This window comes from Hyla sarda, chromosome 11 (assembly GCF_029499605.1).
Source record: "Hyla sarda isolate aHylSar1 chromosome 11, aHylSar1.hap1, whole genome shotgun sequence".
Taxonomy (NCBI): domain Eukaryota; kingdom Metazoa; phylum Chordata; class Amphibia; order Anura; family Hylidae; genus Hyla; species Hyla sarda.
Window position 1 is genome coordinate 15960932 of NC_079199.1, and position 13565 is coordinate 15974496.

The window sequence follows — 13565 nt, forward strand, 5'->3', positions numbered from 1 at the left end:
TCCAGTAAAGTAAGGCTACGTTCACGCTGCAGTTTTCTATCTGTTTCACTGATTCCTTTTCAGCCCGTTTACTTTTGCTGTATTCACTATAAATTGGATACTTTACCTTTTTTTTCCATAATGTAAGTCAATGGGGAAAGGATGTTATACAGGAGCATTTGTTTTTAGCATTTATTAACATATCATTTTTACCTAAAAACAACATTGCCCAACCATATGAGGGCCAACTCCTTTGTGAGTTGAGATTACGTTTTCATCAATACTAGCTACAGGGTACATAGGACTTAATGAGTTACTATATTTTAACCTTTTGCCGGGGGAGAGGGGAGGAGAATAATAATAGTAATAATAATGATAAAAGAATAAAAATGGTATACTTACCTTCCCCTGCTCTTCCCGCTGTTTTCACGAGCCCCAGTCTCAGTGTGCAGCACTTTAGGGCTCTGTGAGAATGGTGACAGCAGGGAAGCAGGGAAGATAAGTATAACCATTATGTGGTGCCCAGTACAGGAGTTGTACCCTTGCTTCCCTGTCAGGCAGCCTTTCTACAGTGTCCCCTGGGCCCCCTTGCACCTGTTCCCCTTGTACATTTATCTTTATGCTGTGTATTGTATATAAAAAGTGTTATGCCTTTAAGAATAGTTGACATGCGATTAACCTGTTGTCATGTGATTGTAACCCAGTGAAGTGTCAGTGACCATGTGAGCTAAGAGTGACCAATGGGACCCCTCAGAGCCTCCCCATATAAGCCCTGGGTGGAGCCTCTGCTCACTCTCTTGTATGCTGAGTTGCAGTGAGGTCAAGTCCTAGGTGTCTGGAGTCCAGAGGAGGCCTAAAGTCAGTCCAGCAGCCACGGATTTGCCCCACAGGTCAAATCAAAGCCTGGTAGGCTACAGAAGGGGTGAAGTCAGTCATAGTCTGTCATAGTCAAGTCAGTCCAAGTCATCCTGTCTAAAGTCAGCGTGGCCTGCATCCAAATTGTCCAAGTCCACTATAAGTCCCAGCAAGCCCTAAGGTCTCTGAAGTCACTGGTCACCTCCGTGGGCCTAACCAAGCTGTATAGACCGTTACACCTGTCTGACTCAGTAAAGCTGCCGTTGTCCGTAACTTGGCGTTGGAGTCATTATTTGCCCCCCGTGCCTAGCCCAGGATCCAGCGGTATTCCTTCAGGTGGTGTAGAGGATAAACCATGCCCTGGCATCATGAACAAAAGGGGTTAATGCCATCTGCCCCTAGGGTAATTCCATCTGCCCTCATCACACCCTCACCACAATTACTCCCATTAAAGTACCTTTAACGGCTAGTACACAGCTGTCGTGCCCCCTCCCATAGACATGAATGGAGGGGGCGTGGCATGATGTCCCAAGCTTCTGTGTTCATAAACGCCGCAGCGCCAACCCAGGGTTTGCAGCGGGTCCCAGCAGCCAAACCCCAGCGATTAGATATGTTATTCAATTTCTGTAGTTGTGATAATGTACATGGTGTAAGCATACATATTAGCCAGTAGGTGGCGCTAGCTGTCTGTATCCCCATCACACAGGCTCCTGTATTACACAGCAGGCGGCTCCTATATTACACAGCAGGCGGCTCCTATATTACACAGCAGGCGGCTCCTATATTACACAGCAGGCGGCTCTTATATTACACAGCAGGCGGCTCCTATATTACACAGCAGGCGGCTCTTATATTACACAGCAGGCGGCTCCTATATTACACAGGCTCCTATATTACACAGCAGGCGGCTCCTATATTACACAGCAGGCGGCTCCTATATTACACAGCAGGCGGCTCTTATATTACACAGCAGGCGGCTCCTATATTACACAGCAGGCGGCTCCTATATTACACAGCAGGCGGCTCCTCTCGCCGGGCGCGGTGGCGTGCGTCTGTAATCCCAGCTACTTGGGAGGCTGAGGCTGTCGGATCACTTGTGTCTGGGAGTTCTGTTCTGCCTTCTGTGCAATGTTGATCCGGTGTCCGCACTAAGTTTAGTGGCCTTAAAGTGCTAGCTATTAGGCTGTGTTCACATATTTCTGTAATTTTACATTTTTGGCCACAGTTGCTGCAAAAGCATTTTAAAACTTTAAAAGTTTTTCTGGCTGACATTACCACACTGTGACTAGAAAACACCCTTATACTGTGCCTGGATGACTCCCTCATACAGTGACCAAATAATACTACCATACCGTGACTGGATGAAACAACCACACCGTGATTAACACCACCATACTGTTACTGAATGACACCACCATACCATAACTGGAGAACACTGCAATACCCTGACTGGATAACACCACCATACCATGACTGGATAACACCACCATACCATGACTGGATAACACCACCATACCCTGACTGGATAACACCACCATACCATGACTGATAACACCACCATACCATGACTGGATAACACCACCATACCATGACTGGATAACACCACCATACCCTGACTGGATAACACCACCATACCATGACTGGATAACACCACCATACCATGACTGGATAACACCACCATACCCTGACTGGATAACACCACCATACCATGACTGATAACACCACCATACCCTGACTGGAAAACACCACCATACCCTGACTGGATAACACTACCATACCATGACTGGATAACACTACCATACCATGACTGGATAACACCACCATACCTGACTGGATAACACCACCATACCATGACTAGATAACACTACCATACCCTGACTGGATAACACCACCATACCATGACTGGATAACACCACCATACCATGACTGGATAACACCACCATACCCTGACTGGATAACACCACCATACCGTGACTGGATAATACCACCATACCATGACTGGATAACACCACCATACCCTGACTGGATAACACCACCATACCATGACTGGATAACACCACCATACCCTGACTGGATAACACCACCATACCGTGACTGGATAATACCACCATACCATGACTGGATAACACCACCATACCATGACTGGATAACACCACCATACCCTGACTGGATAACACCACCATACCATGACTGGATAACACCACCATACCATGACTGATAACACCACCATACCCTGACTGGAAAACACCACCATACCCTGACTGGATAACACCACCATACCCTGACTGGATAACACTACCATAACATGACTGGATAACACCACCATACCCTGACTGGATAACACCACCATACTCTGACTGGAAAACACCACCATACCCTGACTGGATAACACCACCATACCCTGACTGGAAAACACCACCATACCCTGACTGGATAACACCACCATACCCTGACTGGATAACACCACCATACCCTGACTGGATAACACCACCATACCCTGACTGGATAACACCACCATACCCTGACTGGATAACACCTACATACCCTGACTGGATAACACCACCATACCCTGACTGGATAACACCTACATACCCTGACTGGATAACACCACCATACCCTGACTGGATAACACCTACATACCCTGACTGGATAACACCACCATACCCTGACTGGTTAACACCTACATACCCTGACTGGATAACACTACAATACCGTGACTGGATAAAACCACCATACCCTGACTGGATAACACCACCATACCCTGACTAGATAACACTACCATACCCTGACTGGATAACACTACCATACCGTGACTGGATAACACCACCATACCCTGACTGGATAACACCACCATACCATGACTGGATAACACCACCATACCCTGACTGGATAACACCACCATACCCTGACTGGATAACACTTCCATACCCTGACTGGATAACACCACCATACCATGACTGGATAACACCACCATACTGTGACTGGATAACACCCCCATACTAAAACTGGATAACACCACCATACTGTGACTGGATAACACCACCATACCATGACTGATAACACCACCATACCATGACTGGATAACACCACCATACTGTAACTGGATAACACCACCACACTGTGACTGGATAATACCACCATACTGTGACTGGATAACACCCCCATACTATGACTGGATAACACCCCCATACCATGACTGGATAACACCACCATACCATGGCTGAATAACACCACTATACCATGACTGATAACACCACAATACTGTGACTGGATAACACTACCATACTGTGACTGGATAACACTACCATACCATGACTGGATAACACTACCATACCATGACTGGATAACACCACCATACCATGACTGGATAACACTACCATACCATGACTGGATAACACCACCATACCATGACTGGATAACACCACCATGCCATGACTGGATAACACCACCATGCCATGACTGGATAACACTACCATACCATGACTGGATAACACCACCATACCATGACTGGATAACACCACCATACCATGACTGATAACACCACCATACCATGACTGGATAACACCACCATACCATGACTGGAGAACACCACCATACTATGACTGGATAACACTACCATACCATGACTGGATAACACTACCATACTATGACTGGATAACACTACCATACCATGACTGGATAACACTACCATACCATGACTGGATAACACCACCATACCATGACTGGATAACACTACCATACCATGACTGGATAACACCACCATACCATGACTGGATAACACCACCATGCCATGACTGGATAACACCACCATGCCATGACTGGATAACACCACCATACCATGACTGGATAACACTACCATACCATGACTGGATAACACCACCATACCATGACTGATAACACCACCATACCATGACTGGATAACACCACCATACCATGACTGGAGAACACCACCATACCATGACTGATAACACCACCATACCATGACTGGATAACACCACCATGCCATGACTGGATAACACTACCATACCATGACTGGATAACACCACCATACCCTGACTGGATAACACCACCATACCATGACTGGATAACACCACCATACCATGACTAGATAACACTACCATACCATGACTGGATAACACCATTAAAAGTTTGAACCAGCCTCCTTTTAAAAAAAAGTTCAAATTAAATAATTTAGTTTTTATTTTTTTTATTTAAAAAAAAGCCCTTCCTGTAATAAAAACTAAAAAAAACAACAAAAAAAAAACACACCCTTTTTCCCATTAAATAAAAAAAAACTGTCATTTGACATTGAAAAAAGTATCGGTAACTGGTATCGGTGGGTACTTAAAAAAAAGTTAAAAAAATGGTATCGGGACTTCCCAATAATTATACATTGGACGTATATGTAAAGGACTTTTCCGGCACTTGATGTGCTTTCCATGTTTGCTGCCCTCACTTCTGAGTGAGCAGCTGGTGCCACCCCCTGCAAGGTGCCGCCCTAGGCACTAGGCCTCCAATGCCTAGTAGTAAATACGGCTGTAGATGACCCTAGGATAGCTTATAGGTTGCAAATGGAATAGGTCCAAACCTCTATGTCCACCATTAGTAGTGGGACTGTGCCAGGAACCAGGGTAGATTGGTGTGGACAACACAGCCATCATATACTTCATTCTCAAGGTAGGACGTATGAAAAACATGGCACTCACCACTATATCGTCTTCAATGTGTCTTTATTGTAACATCACAAATAATACATCAGATCGGGCTGGCTGACACGCCACGGGAGGAGGTGCAGGAGCAAGGCACCATCCGTTTCGTGTCGGAAGGAGACCGGAAGAAGCGTCATCTGACACGAAATGGATGATGCCTTGCCCCTGTACCTTTTTTAGGCCATTTTTAGGTTAAGGAGTAATTTTTGTCTGGAATCACATAGGTTATCACGTAAAGGGAAGTTGTTTGAAACAACAGTGACCGTGTAAGAACGCGGCAATGCAAATAGGGGGAAAAAAATATGCTGTGTCTGTCATCCAGGTGGCATCCTTGAGGGTTTAAAGGTGGATAACTTTTGCTTGTTTAGCTTCTGTTTTATAGGGTAGATAAAGATTCTCTATCTATCAGTTATGTTTGCAGGAGAAAGTTGTGAGAACAAAAGATTAAGCTGCATTCACACCTCGTTCTACGGTTTTAGGTCCGGTCCAAAACCGCATATGGGTCAAAACTGAGCCAACCGGAGTCACCGTTTGACTCAGGTCGGCTCATTAAAGTAAATGGAGTCACGGGCTGATCCGGCTGGGGTACGGGAGCGCCCAGTTTTCCCCTCCCCCAGCCAGATCCGGCACCCGAATGTAAAAAACGAGGTGTGAATGCAGCCTTAAAAATGTTTACAGACTGTGTGCAAACCCTATGTAGTCTGTATTCTTGCTAAAAGCGGGATCACCTGTACTAACCTGAATATACAGTACAGACATATAGTGCAGGTGAGTCGGGGCAAAGTGACATTGTGAGAAGCTGCCACTCTCTGCAAGTACCAACAAGTCAGTCCCCAATAGTGAGTACCCTATGCCCCCAAAGACCATCTATTTATAAATTATTTTTTATTATTATTATTATTATTTTACTTTATTTTTTTAAGTCAGAGCCCTAATGACCAAATTATATAGCTACTGATGTTACTTAAAAAAAAATTTTTTTAAATCATACGGACCATAGATATTCTATTTAATTGGCCAGGTATTTTTTCCACGCAAGTAAATGCAAACAATGTCACATTATGTATAAAAAAAAATTTAAATAAAAAAGGTGTATATTAATAAAATATTAATAAAAAATATTCACTTTCAACTCCTAATAAATATTTATAACATTTTAACCATGCGTTGTATTGCAGTGAAATATTAATACACTTTACACAGCTAAAAGACTATAGGGGGAATTGATCATTGGTTATTGTCTTCATTTTGGGGTATATCTTTCACCTTTTTTTTTTTTTTTTTTGCATGTGATATTTTGTGCAAAAATTAAGCAAAATGTTAACATTTAATTTTAACATCCCTGCATCTCTGATTTTTTTGCAAAACTGACTTGGAAGGTGTTTTTAACAATTGTGCATGTAAAATTTATGAAGTGAAAATGTTGTGACATTTGGCACAGATACATTGGAAATGGTCCAAAAATTCATGCACCCCACACATCTGATGAAATGGTCCACTGCAGAACCTCTGATCTAGTGGCCACCAGTCAAGCGGTGTAGACTGATGTAAGCGGGGAAGTAGGCAGTAATAAAGAGAACATAGGCTGGACTTACCCAGACTTTTGATATGCTGAGTAAAGCCCCCTGGACTATTGCCATGCTGGGGCAATCCCCCTAGGCTCTTACCATGCTGAGGAACACCCCCTAGGCTCTTGCCATGCTGAGGAACGCCCTCTGGGCTGTTGTCATGCTGAGGAACACCCCCTAGGCTCTTGCCATGCTGAGGAATGCCCCCTGGGCTCTTTTCATGCTGAGGAACACCCCTGGGCTCTTGCCATGCTGAGGAACACCCCTGGGCTCTTGTCATGCTGAGGAACGCCCCCTAGGCTCTTGCCATGCTGGGGAACATCCCCTGGGCTCTTGGCATGCTGGGGAATGCCCCCTGGGGTCTTGCCATGCTGGGGAACGCCCCTTGGGCTCTTGCTATTTTAGTAAATAACCCTGGATCCCTGGACTTGCTAGGGCACGCCTCCTGGGCTTTTGAGCATTATTTGCATAATGACAAAAAGCCTTATATCTACAGTAGGTGGTGGAAAGGAATAGGGAGATAAAACAGGATGTCCTAAATCCTAGTAAGAAGCTCTATCTAGCCATGGGCTTATTTACACCCCTGTCCTTCTGCTGACAGATCTACTTTAAAGGGGTACTCAACTGGAAAACATTTTTTTAAATCAACTTCAATCAATCTTAATCCTTCCAGTACTTATCAGCTGCTGTATGATCCACAGGAAGTTCTTTTCTTTTTGAATTTCCTTTCTGTCCGACCTTAGTGCTCTCTGCTGACACCTCTGTCCATATCAGGAACTGTCCAGAGCAGGAGAGGTTTGCTATGGGGATTTGCTTCTACTCTGGACAGTTCCTAAAATGGACAGAGGTGTCAGCAGAGAGCACTGAGGTCGGACAGAAAGGAAATTCAAAAAGAAAAGAACTTCCTGTGGATCATAAAGCAGCTGATAAGAACTGGGAGGATTAAGATTTTTTAATAGACGTAATTTACAAATCTGTTTAACTTTCTGGCACCAGTTGATCTAGAAATGTTTTTTTTTCCAGTGGAGTACCCCTTTAAGTAGCTGAGGACTGTACTAAATGTATGGTGACCTTTTCATGCTCCATTTTCCATCTCTAATATAATCCCTGTCAGTTTTTAGCAAGAACGTTTTATAGATTTTGTGTCCTACGTTTCCAACTCCATCCTGCCTAACCGGATTCATGCCTTAAGGTCATTTTATTATCCAGTTTAACCAGGGGGAATCCCACATGGCAAGATGATTTCATCACAAGAAATAATAATAATGATTAATGATTCATTCAGGAACACAAAACATAAACTCTAGTTTGTATTCATTTGTGCAGCAACTTAAAATAAGCTAGTTTTCTCTGTTATCAGCCATGTCAAGCTGCAGAGAGATTGTAGTATACCGTACTTCAATGTGGTCATTGACAGAATTTCCAAAACAAACTCCTTTCCCCCAATGATCTGTACCTCACCTCATAATTTTATCCTTACATTCTTTACACATATTGTAAAGCAGAAATTTTCTGCATACAGGTAGAGATGAGCGAATTGTTGAAAAATTCGATTCAACTGATTTGCCGAATTTTCCAAAACAATTTGGTTCGGACCGAATTTATTCGCAGTGAATCACTATTAAAAACAACTATTTCTGGCCTACAGAGAGCCTCAATAGGTAAGAACACTTTGCCTTGCTGTAACACGCATTTGGTGTGCACTGGGTTAGTGAAATAATACTGTTATTCAGTATCTTGCAGATCAGAGGCGTCGCTATTAGAATCCCTGTCGCAGAGTGGCACAATGACACAGCGTGGAGGTGGCAGCAGCATGGGGAGACCACATAGTGGCTGAATGACACAACCTGGAGGTGACGAGAGCATGAGGAGACCATATAGGGGCTGAATTACACAGCGTGGAGGTGGCGGGAGCATGAGGAGACCATATAGTGGCTGAATGACACAGCCTGGAGTTGGCGTCAGCATGAGGAGACCATATTGTGGCTGAATGACACAGCCTGGAGTTTGCGGCAGCATGAGGAGACCATATAGTGGCTGAATGACACAACCTGGAGGTGGCGGAAGCATGAGGAGACCATATAGTGTCTGAATGACACAGGATGGTGTTGGCAGCAGCATGAGGAGACCATATAGCAGCTGAATTACACAGCGTGGAGGTGGCGGGAGCATGAGGAGACCATATAGTGGCTGAATGACACAGCGAGGAGGTGGCAGCAGCATGAGGAGAACATATAGTGGCTGAATGACACAGCCTGGAGTTGGCGTCAGCATGAGGAGACCATATAGTGGCTGAATTACACAACCTGGAGGTGGCGGAAGCATGAGGAGACCATATAGTGTCTGAATGACACAGGATGGTGTTGGCAGCAGCATGAGGAGACCATATAGCAGCTGAATTACACAGCGTGGAGGTGGCGGGAGCATGAGGAGACCATATAGTGGCTGAATGACACAGCGTGGAGGTGGCAGCAGCATGAGGAGAACATATAGTGGCTGAATGACAAAGCCTGGAGTTGGCGTCAGCATGAGGAGACCATATTGTGGCTGAATGACACAGATTGGAGTTGGCGGCAGCATGAGGAGAACATATAGTAGGCTGAATGACACAGCCTGGAGGTGGCGGAAGCATGAGGAGACCATATAGTGGCTGAATGACAAAGCCTGGAGTTGGCAGCAGCGTGAGGAGAACATATAGTAGCTTAATGACACAGCCTGGAGTTGGCGGCAGCATGAGGAGAACATATAGTGGCTTAATGACACAGTGTGGAGGTGGCGGCAGCATGAGGAGACCATATAGTGGCTTAATGACACAGCGTGGAGTTGGCGGCAGCATGAGGAGAACATATAGTGGCTGAATGACACAGCCTGGAGGAGGCGGAAGCATGAGAAGACCATATTGTGGCAGTATGAGACAGCTTGGAGCTTTCATCAGCATGAAGAGAACATATTGTGGCAGAATGAGGCAGCCAGGAGGTGGAGTCACCAGCATCAGGAGTCCTGAAAGTGACCTGGTGACAGAATGGTGTGGTGGGTGGCCCTTATGAGGGCAGGACAATGCGCTCCAGTATGCTTAAAACAGTATTTGTGTACAACAACAGCAGGTGAGTACTTTTGGCTGGCCTTTCACAGTATTTAGGCCCTTAAGACTTTAACAGGAACAAAATAGTACACCACTTAGATGTACATGTGTGGTATGCACTTATGAGTGAGGACAATGTGCTCCAGTACACTTAAAACAGTATTTGTGTACAACACCAGCAGTACACACCAGTGCTGCAGCAGACAGTCCCTGTATGCTACACGCAAAATTGCACTCTCTCTCAATCTCACTCCCTTCCCTCTCAGTGCTTCTAGGCTGGATTTGGGCTTGAGGTGAATCGCTGCTGTTCTGTGCAACACACTGCTCTCTGTCCCTCTCTGTAATAGAACACAGATGTGACTGGGAGGGGAATCACTGCAGTAAAAATGCTTTTCTGTGCAACACACACTGCTCTCTGTCCCTCTCTATCTCTCAGCAATAAAAGGCTGAAGTGACTGGCCGCAAGATGGCTGCCGATTATATAGGGATGTGACATCACAGGGGTGGCTGGCTGCTGATAGGCTGCATGCTGCATGTGATTGAGGGTCATCCCGCCTACCCTTGTTCCCGCCTTCCCAGGAGTCCTTGCCCCATGTCCTCATATGTGGATCCGCCATTTTAGATGCCCTGGAGCCTTGATCGCACTAAATGGAGTTTAATTAAGCGATTTGCGCAATCGAATCGCGGCGATATTTGCATCCGTTGCAAATCACATTTTTCCTGAAATTCGTAACGAATTTGGATTTGTCAGATTCCATTCTCTCATATCTACATACAGGTTTCCCTATATGTATGATATAGATAGATAGATAGATAGATAGATAGATATGAGATAGATAGAACGATAGATAGATGTGAGATAGATAGATAGATAGATACATAGATATGAGATAGATATGAGATAGATGGATAGATACATAGATATGAGATAGATAGATACATAGATATGAGATAGATAGATAGATAGATAGATAGATAGATATGAGATAGATAGATACATACATACATAGATATTAGATAGATATGAGATAGATAGATATGAGATAGATCGATAGATAGAAATTAGATAGATATGAGATAGATAGATATGTGATAGATAGATAGATAGATATGTGATAGATAGATATGAGATACATATGAGATAGATAGAAATGAGATAGATAGATAGATAGATATGAGATAGATTCTGTACTCAGAAAGAGACAAAAAACAATGGTAAGATTCCCAACTTTGGGAAAAAGTACCAAACCTTTTTTCCAGGATCTGGTACCTTTTAATTCCTTTATGTTCTGAATTCAATCTTTATTCTGTGGATAATACAATAACAATACCAGAGTTATATGGTTTTTGCTTTGCCTATGAAGCTCATTTTTTGTGAGACGATCTGTAGACTTTTTTTTTACTTTTCTGAGATGTGATATAACAAAAAAATCAGTAATTCTGGCATTGGGGTTTCTTTTGTTTACACCATTAACCATGCAGACAGGGATAAAAGAGTTTTTTGTGGAACGTCCAACCACTGGGACTTCCATCAAGAGGACGCACAAGAAAATACAGTGCTCGGCTATTGCCATTAAAGGGGTATTCTGGCTTTATACATCTTATCCCCTTTCCAAAGGATAGGGGATAAGATGTATGATCGCAGGGGTACTGTCGCTGGGGACCCCCACAATCTTGGCACAGGGGGTGGCCAAATCTTGGCCGGGGGCTCCGCCAAGATCGCGGGGGTCCCCAGCAGTGGGACCCCTGCAATCATACATCTTATCCCCTATCCTTTGGATAGGGGATAAGATGTACAAAGCCTGAATACCCCTTTAAGGAGTGAACCTACTTCTCCACTCACTTAGGGACTGTCATTCTTTTATGGGTGTAGGTGTTGGCGGGCAGCCCACTGATGATTAGCTAGAGAAAAGACTGCTTCCCCCTCCTTATGCCTTGCAATGCCAAGAATGGCGTTGATCGCTCCATCAGAAGGGTTAAATGGCTGGTTTTGGATTTGCTGTCAGTCACAGCGCCCCCAACCATAACTGTGTCACTGTAGAGCACTGGACCATAACTACAAGCAATCTGTGCCTCACCTTATGTCCAATGGCACTAAGAGGTTAAGAGGAAACTATCCCCTTTGTGATATTATGTGCCAACTGGAAGTTCACAAACCTTAAATATCTGTTATCTGATCATTTCTGATCATTCTCTATCAAACAAAAGTAACGGTCGAGGTTTCAGCATAGAAATCCCCATACGAGTTACATAATAAACAAAGTTGATGTCTGATGTTAGAAGGAACCAATACACAACCAAAAGGAACCTAAACCAAGAGGAAAGTCCCCGTACAGCACATGACACCACATATACATAAATCCTGTAATATCAGGTGCAGAAGAATGAAGGGAGGCATTGTCTGCTGGAGCGCACCTCAACAAGTAGGATTGTTCTCCCAAAGTAGGAAAAAGGGAAGCAGAGTTATGGGTATCATAAAGTAGATACCAGATGGGTTCGCAGCGCTGGATAGAGGATGTATTCATTTACTTTGGCTCCTTTCCTGAGTAAAGTTATACCTCACCATTAAAGGGGTCCTGCAGCCAAAACTAACTTATTTCCTATCCAGAGGATAGGGGATAAATAGCTGACAGCGAGGGGTACGACCTCTGGGAACCCCCGCGATTTCCAGAACTGGACCCGGTCTCGCTAAGTGAGGAGCGTGTCTCATCTACCGCTAGATGGCATGCGCTTCATTCAATTCGCTCAGGTCTCATCAAAGCTACCATAGAAATCAATGTAGTGCGTGTCGTCTACTGCACACGCTCACTCAGAGCCGGGTCCCATTCCAGAGATCAATGGGGTCCCAACGGTCGCAAACCCCCCAACCCGCCACACCACCGAACCCCAACTAAACCCTAAGCCGCGATCAGCTACTTATCCCCTATCCTGTGGATAGGGAATAAGTTCATTTTTGATGCAGTACCCCTTTAACTTCTTATGTGCTGTGGACACTAAGGAAATTTAAAGGGGTACTCCCCCCCCCACCCCCATGGACATGAATGGAGGGGGCTGCCCGAACCCAGTGTCCTGAATATAATTTTCAGAACATCAGAGGTGTCTGCACGAAGATAGCGGGGGCTCTCAGCGGCCGGTCCCCCACGATCAGACATCTTATTCCCTATCCTTTGGATAGGAGATAAAGTGTCTAGGGGCGAAGTATCCCTTTAATGGACATGTTTTGGTGGGTTTGTTCTCAAAGTGTTACCCTTAAAAAAGGGGTTATTTGGGGAACAGAAAAGAATGTACATGTTTTGCTCCCTGGTACTTACTTCCACCTTCCTGCTCTTCTCGAAGTTTACCTTCCAAGATGAAGGGCTGGGGGGGGGGGGA